Consider the following 8,722-nt stretch of genomic DNA (forward strand, 5'->3'; position numbering starts at 1 on the left):
TATACATTATATTTCATTGCTTTGCAGTCTACATTCAGGTGAGAACACCAACTCTCACACCTGCTAGCAAGAAGACAACAAACAACAGCAACAAAGATTGATGTCTGGCTTTACAGGGAGAGGCTGTGCTTAGCTTAAGCAGTAGGGTAGGAGTGCTTCTTAATTTCTTCTCTAATACAGCTAATTGTGCCCAAGGCACTGGGGTTGATTCAGTTTCCTCACTTGGTGATTTATGAGACAGTGTTTCGCCACCCGAGTGAAACGAGTTTTTCAATTAGTTTTATTTATTTGGATCTGAAATAGTTAGAAACCAAAGAGATGTTCGATTTGGGGGATTTCTAAGTTTAATTGCTTTTCCGCCTTGTATTAGTCTATTATCAGCTGCTAATAAAATACCTGAGACTGGGTAATTTATAAAGGAAAAAAGTTTAATTGACTCACAGTTCAGCATGGCTGGGGAGGCCTCAGGAAACTTACAATCATGGCGGAAGGGGAAGCAAATATGTCCTTCTTTACATGGCAGCAGGAAGAAGTGCCAAGCAAAAGTGGGGAAGCCCCTTATAAAACCATCAGATGTTGCGAAAACTCACTCACGATCATGAGAACAGCATGGGGGAAACTGCCCCCATGATTCAATTACCTCCCACTGGGTCCCTCCCATGACATGTGGGGATTATGGGAACTACAATTCAAGATGAGATTTGGGTGGGGACACAGCCAAATCATATCAGCCTTTACTTACCTTCTTGAATAACACACAGGTTGCTATAATCCAGAGCAGAAGATAGGGTCAGTCTGGCTACTATGTTACCATCAATCCTCTTACTCTGTGTCCAGCCATTCATGCCAAGGATGTGCTTGTACCTGCCTCCACCTCAGTGAGGGTCATTTTGTCTGTTACACAACCTCTACTAGGCAGGCAGGAAGGGAAGGCCAAGGAGGTAGAATGCAAACCATCTAGTTTTGTTGTTTGCTAGTTCTAGTTTGGAGTCAGCATAAAATAGAGCTTGACTGTCTGAAGTTAAATTACAATTTGGTGACAGATCTGACCTCTGGTGCCATCATGGATATTACATTGCAGTGGAGACAGCCTGGCTGGGTTTTGGCCATCCTCACTGGCAAAATCACTGACTAATCACTGCAAAGTTATTAGTGGCTCTGACAGTGAGGAATACCAGCTAACTGCAAGCTTTTCCTTCTCAAATCCCTTTTGGTTTTTCTCCCTGCTGCCCACCCACCTCGGCATGCTGTGACACTGGACTGACAGTGGGGAATTGGGACGCCTCTTCCTCTAGGTCACAGAGACCGTTAGAGTCATGAGCACTTACCACTAACCCGTCTTTTAACACATTTTCTAGGAAACCCTTCACTCCTGTCCTTCTGTAAATTTCCAGGCTGGCCTCTCTTGTACGAGCTTTGACTTATTCTCCAACAGATCCTTAATTCCCTGCTTTTGGTGTGTTCCCAGGATCTTTCTCCCTAATAACTCAGGTCCTAAATCCACAAAGGATGGTGACTTGCTCTGCTATCATATTCATCTGAGAATATATATCATAACAGGCTTGCTTCTTCCTTTTGACAAAACCTAGAGTCAACCCTGGAATAATGTGTCAATTGCAACAGGCATCTGCAATATTTGCTGCTTAGTAGACAGAACCTGGAATTTCCCTGAGACAAATTATGTTAATAACTGACAAAAGATGAGAACCCAGCATAAAGAAGCCATACAAATCAGTTATGAAAGACAAACAATACAAAAGAAAAAGGAGCAATAATCTCCATGAAAGGATCATTGAAAAAGAGAAAACCTGAACAGCCAATAAACCCTTGAGAAGAAACTCAGCCTCACAAGCAGTCAGGGAAATGCAAATAAAACCACCATTGGATTAGCAAAACCTTAAAGTTTGATCATATAAAATATAAACAAGGCTGATGGGGGAATGAATATTCTCAGAGCCTTCTGGTAAGAATGCAAATTGTTCAGCCCCTTTGGAGACAATATATCAACATGCAGGGACATTGCTAGTGTACATGACACACGGCCCAACATTTTTTTCCAAAGTAAGAATCCTAGAGAATCTTTTGCAGGTGTATATAAGAAGATGTTTACCAAGATGTTCATCAAACCATTGAAAAAAATAGATACATTCTAAATATTTGTCAATAGTAAATGGAGAAATAAACCATGGTGTATACTCATGTAATGGAATAGTACCCAGCACCTAAAACGAGTGATCTAAAAGTTACAATGTATCATCAACATGGATAATTCTGGAAAACCCAATGCAGTAAAACACAATTTATCTAGACTTAAAAGTAAAAAAAATGATGACTATGCATACTATTTCTAAATATATACCTTTGTAGTCAAAGCATTAAATGATAGAAAAGGTGAGCATCAGATTGCGTACTGTAGTGACTCTGGAGAGAGTATGAGGAATGGGAAGAGGAAGGAATACTCTAGGGACTTCGACTATATCCAAAACTATTGTATTCCTTTAAAAAACGAAGCAAAATGTTCATATATATATTAAATATAGTTGGGCATATGGGTGCTTTTCTTTGTATCTAAAATACTCCTCTTTTTTCATTAATATTATAAATACTTCCATTTTATGTAAGAATGGATCTTTTAAGCCCTTGATATGATGGATAAACCTAACAACTAAACTCAAGATCCTTCCTTCTTTCTGGATTTTGGTCCTCTTCTTTGGGGCTTTGACATGAAGCACAACGATGAAGCCAAAGCAGTAAAACTGTGTGCTGGACTCAGAGGGCACTTTGGGCCAACGAACCTCTCCTCAGGCCAGGGCTACAAGTCAGTGCTCAGACACTTCCAGAATGCTCTTTTTGTTTCATTCTCCTTTAAATGCTACAGAGAAGGAAACAAAGGGAGATGCCCCCCATGGCTTTAAGTCAAACCCTTAATTTTATTTGAATATAGTTTTGTCATTTAATTACTGCCATTTTTTTCTTTTCTCTCATTCTTTCTTTTTTTAAATCTTCCAGATTGCTGTGTAATTTTTGTATCTATGCAGATTAGAGTAAGAGTTTATGAAGAACCAGCCACATAATTAAGGATATAACAGAATCTTCCACTTTACAGCCATGTTCCCCAATTTAAAAAAATGACACTTTCCATTTGTGAATCATGCATTGCTAGCTTCCAAGTTTTTACTTAAGACAAATATTTTCTGTTCAAAGCCTGCTGCAATGAATTTCCAGCCTGGCAAGTAAACATGGATTTAAGTTGACAAGTCATCTCTGGAATTCACTGGCATTTTTGCTCTGGATCCGATTCTAAGAAGAAACAGTGATATATGTATGAGTGGTCTTATATGAAAACCATATGAGAAATTCCTCCCTCATTCAGGGCCTTTCCTCGAGAGCTTTGGTAGGACCTCAAGTTAGAACTCATTTTAGATTTAGAAAGACCTCCTGGCTGCACCTGTATGTCTTTTTATTGCCTGCCTGAACTTGGACACTAAGTTACTTTAAGAGATATAGATATGATAATGGTGGTTTCTCAGCCAGTATCTAGGGAGCAGGTAGCAGACCCAAATTTGGAAATTTGAAGAAGTTTCATACAGGGACTGTTTACAAAGATATTATCAAAGTAAAGGACACCACAAGACTAGTGACCCTAGAACTGTTACCACCCCTTGGCTTCAACCAGCAAGGGGAGGAAGGGGTTTACTGCCAGAGGGAGCTGTGTGGAAAAGGTAGCCCGATGGGAGCCATGACCAAGGCACTGTGCCAGGGAGGAGCCAGGAACTAAATACTTCAATTACTCTCCACTCTCCCTCCATTCTCTTATTGGTGCTTCCCACTGGGCAAACCCAACTAGACCCAGAGAGTAAATAAGGAAGCTCCTTGCTTTCAGGAGAGCACACAGCAGTGCTAACTAAATGTGAGAGCGGATATCAACACACCGGGCTCTCTACAGAAGTTCTATCAATGCACTAGATATCCACATGCTTAATATTCCACATGAGCTAATGTATATTAAAAATTATTCCAAGGATAATATATTCTCCATTTTTGGCAGGTAGCAGAGTCAAACTCCTCAGACAATTTATGGAGATGCTCTGATTCCCAAATTAGTCCGCTAGTGGGGTCTAAAAATCAGCAGGCTCAACATTATGCTTTGAGTGTATAAATGCAAATGATTCATTGCTGGAAAAGGCAACATGCTTTGTACTGACCAGGAGTGTATTAAAATAAAAACAAATGCAATGGATATCATAGCTGATTTTTCACATCAAGAGAAAAAACGTCTTTTTGTACTTTTGTGTTGTGTAGAGCATTGATAGTGTATCTTCCTATTGACAGAGGAGACATCTGGATCATCAAAGAGAAAACCTACTATGTTCTTTCTAATGTTAAGATTAAATAAACTTCATATTTATTAACTAAGATACAGATTTGAAAAAAAGTTGTAAAATGTCTTATTTTTATACTAGAGGTGTAAGATTAAAAAAGCACAATCCCTGTCACTTAAGACAAAAACAAATGGTTCTATTCTACTAAGCAGCAAAGAATATGCTTTCCATAAAGCTGGATAAACCCAAGGCCAGATACAGGCAGAAACACAGCTATACCCCACCCACTGCACCTCCTTTCCAACTCTGCCTGAATACTTGTCCACATAAACCTCTGATATGGTTTGGCTCTGTGTCCCCACCCAAATCTCATCTTGATTTATAATCCCCATGTGTCAAGGGAGGGACCTGGGTAGGAGGTGACTGGATCATGGGGGAAGTTTCCCCTATGCTGTTCTCATGATAGTGAGTGGGTTCTCGTGAGATCTGATGGTTTAAAAGTGTTTGGCAGTTCCCCGCTTGCTCTCTCTCTCTCTCTCCTGCCAGCATGTAAGATGTGCCTTGCTTCCTCTTCGTCTTCTGCCATGACTGTAAGTTTCCTGAGGCCTCCCCAGCCATGCAGAACTACAAGTCAATTAAACCTCTTTCCTTTATAAATTAGCCAGTCTCAGGCAGTTCTTTACAGCAGTGTGAAAATGGGCTAATGCAACCTCCTACTTACTTCAGTTAAATGATATGATGTGTGTATTTTGTGCATATCAGGGTCCTGGTACATACTATGTGCTCAATAAATGTTAGTTGTAGTAAAAAATAATAATAATACAGACAAAGGAAGTTCACAGGACATTCAGGACAAGAAAGTTTATACATAATTTCAAACTTCAAAAAACAAGTTTTATTAAGAAGTTAATATCTGAGACATGCCTTAAAGAATGACTGGATTCTAACAAGTGAAAAACTGAGTGGGAGTGGGATTGGAAAAGAATACTGGGTCAAGGGGACAGCATTTGTGAAAGTAGTAAATGCTGGTTATAAATGAGAAGCAGGTATATCATCATATTCTTGGGCTGCAGAATTTGGACTTAATTAAGTTAACACTGGAGAGCTATTGAAGGAATTAGGGAGGGAAGTGGCAATAATGATAATAAGAATAGCTGTTGTTTATTGAGCACTTACTATGTAATGTATCAGGCACTGTTCTAAGTTCTTCACATGTAGTACTACATTCATCCTCACAACTATCCTATGAAATAGTTGATCTTAAGCACTACATTGGGTTAGGTGCTGCAAGTGATCTCAAAAAGGCTCTCATAGTCCATAACTTCATATGTACATTTGCTGGGGATGGGGAGAGAGGGAGTATTTTTATAGAGTTCTTAAATCTCAGGATTGGAAAGTACTTTAAAGTTATTAGCTCATTTAATGTTCACAATAATCCCATGAGGTAGGTCCTATTATTATATCAATTTATAGGTTAAGAAAAACTATAGCAGAGAGAGTTAAAGTAACTTGCCTAGATTCATGCAACTAGCAAATAGTGGTCCTGAAGTGTTTGATTTCACGTAGTTTAACTCACTGTTAAAGGGTACTTACTCTTTACTGCCACTAAACTATTCTCCCACTTAAGAAACATCCACTGTAAATTTGTTAGCTGTCATTAACTGGGCTAAAGACTGAGGCTACAGAGATAAATGAAAAGTGGCTCTTGTCTCCAAGGAATCCAGGGTTTCAGGGAGAAGAGAGAGTCATATCACAGACAATTACAGTAAATATGATAAAAGCTCTACTGGAGGCATCCACTTGGGGCAATGGGGACTCAGAACTGGAGAGATCATTGACTAGAGGGTTCAAAGATGGTTTCCCATGGGAGGTGGCCATTAACTAGGTCAGAAAGACTATGCACTTGTCTGACAAGCGTTGAAAGAACTCACTGGGCAAGAATGTAACATTTGCAAAGGGGCATGAGAGAACATGGTAGGTTCAGGAAATGGGTGGCATTACTTATGGAAACAGCTCAGAAGAATGTTGAGAGGGTAGCATTAGCAGGTGTTGGAGTTGGATTGGTTGGATGCATAACAGAATGTCTTCTAGAATTCTGGTCTGGTGTAGTGGGGTAGAAAGAAGAGCGAGTCACCAGGATAGGGAATGGGGGAGAGGAGGATTTAGAAGCAGGACGTCTGGAGGGAAAGCTAATGAGGTGAGTTTCAGACATGTTCATCTGAGGTAGGGGTGGGGCCTCTGGGTGGAGGGGAAGGCAGTGGGCAATCGGAAATGAGGGTCTAAAGGAAAGAAAACTGACAACTGTTACAATATCCAGGGTCTGTAACAGCCATCTAAAGTAAATTATATCATTTAATCATCGTGGAAGTAAAACAACTCTACCCATAGAAGGTGTTTTGGGGTGTCAATGTACGATATATGGTACAAAAGCCCTTGGAATTCCACCAGACATTTTCTCAGAAATAGAATAATAGTTTTGGGATTTGGTCTTTTGAGGAAGAATTTGTATTTGGAAAAAGTAAAGCAAATTACTCGTGATAAAATACTTTGGCAAAAAATAATCATACCTCTAATGAGAAGAAAATAATGTTTTTCCAAGAAAACAATGGGTAAATTCCTGGGCAAATATACCCTCCCAAGACTGAACCAGGTAGAAATTGAACCCCTGAATAGACCAATAATAAGCTCTGAGATTGAGGCAGTAATAGCCTACCAACCAAAAAAAGCCTAAGACCAGATGGATTCACAGCTAAATTGTATCAGATGTACAAAGAAGAGCTAGTACCATTCCTGCTGAAACCATTCCAAAAAATCGAGGAGGAGGTACTCCTTCCCAAATCGTTTTATAAGGTCAACATCATCCTGATACCAAAACCTGGGAGAGACAACAAAAAAAGAAAACTTCAGGCCAATATCCTTGAACATTGATGCAAAAGTCCTGAGCAAAATACCTGCAAACCGAATCCAGCAGCACATCAAAAACCTAACCCACTATGATCAAATAGGCTTTATCCCTGGGATGCAAGGTTGGCTCAATACACACAAATCAATAAGTGTGATTAATCACATACATAGAATTAAAGACAAAAACCATATGATTATCTCAATAGATGCAGTAAAGGCTTTCAATAAAATCCAACATCCCCTCATGTTAAGAACTCTCAATAAACTAGGTATTGAAGGACCATACCTCAAAATAATAAGAGCCATCTATGGCAAACCCACAGCCAACATCATGCTGAATAGGCAAAATCTGGAAGCATTCCCCTTGAAAACTGGCACAAGACAAGGATACTTTCCCTCACCACTCCTTTTCAAAATAGTATTGGAAGTCCTGGCCAGAGCAATTAGAAAAGAGAAAGAAATGAAAAGTATCCACATAGGAAGAGAGGCAGTTAAACTATCCCTGTTTGCAGACAACATGATTCTATATCTAGAAAACCCCATAGTCTTGACCCAAAAGCTACTTCAGCTGGAAAACAACTTCAGCAAAGTTTCAAGATACAAAAATCAATGCACAAAAATCACTAGCATTTCTATATACAAACAACATGCAAGTGGAGAGCCGAATCAGGAACATATTCTCATTCATAGTTGCCACAAAAAGAACAAAATACCTGGGAATACAGCTAATCAGGGAGGTAAAAGATTGCTACAATGAGAATTACAAAACACTACTCAAAGAAATCAAGATGACACAAACCAATGGAAAAAACATTCCGTGCTCACGGATAGGAAGACTCAATATCATTAAAATGGCCTTACTACCCAAAGCAATTTATACACTTAATGCTTTTCCTATCAAACTACCAATGGCATTCTTCACAGAATTAGAAAAAACTATTTTAAAATTCATATGGAACCAAGAAAGAGTCTGAATAGCCAAGGCAATCCTAAGCAAAAAGAACAAAGCTGGAAGCACCTAACTTCAAACTATACTACAAGGCTACAGTAACCAAAACAGCATCATACTGGTACAAAAACAGACACATAGACCAACAGACAGAATAGAGAGCCCAGATATAAGGCTACACACCTGCAACCATCTGCTTTTTGACAAAACTGATAAAAATAAGCAATGGGAAAAGGATTCCCTGTTCAATAAATGTTGCTGGGATAACTGGCTAGCCATAGGCAGGAGATTGAAACTGGAGCCCTTCCTTACACCACATATAAAAATAAACTCAAGATGGATTAAAGACTTAAATGTAAAATCCAAAACTATAAAAACCCTGGAATAAAAATGAAGCAGGACTATTCTGGACATAGGAACTGGCAAAGATTTCATGACGAAGATGCCAAAAGCAATCTCGACAAAAGCAAAAGTTGACAAACGGGATTTAGTTAAACTTAGGAGCTTCTATACAGCAAAAGAAACTATCAACAAAGTTAACAGACAG

The sequence above is a fragment of the Gorilla gorilla genome, chromosome 6 (genome assembly GCF_029281585.2).
Source record: "Gorilla gorilla gorilla isolate KB3781 chromosome 6, NHGRI_mGorGor1-v2.1_pri, whole genome shotgun sequence".
In the NCBI taxonomy this organism is placed as follows: Eukaryota; Metazoa; Chordata; class Mammalia; order Primates; family Hominidae; genus Gorilla; species Gorilla gorilla.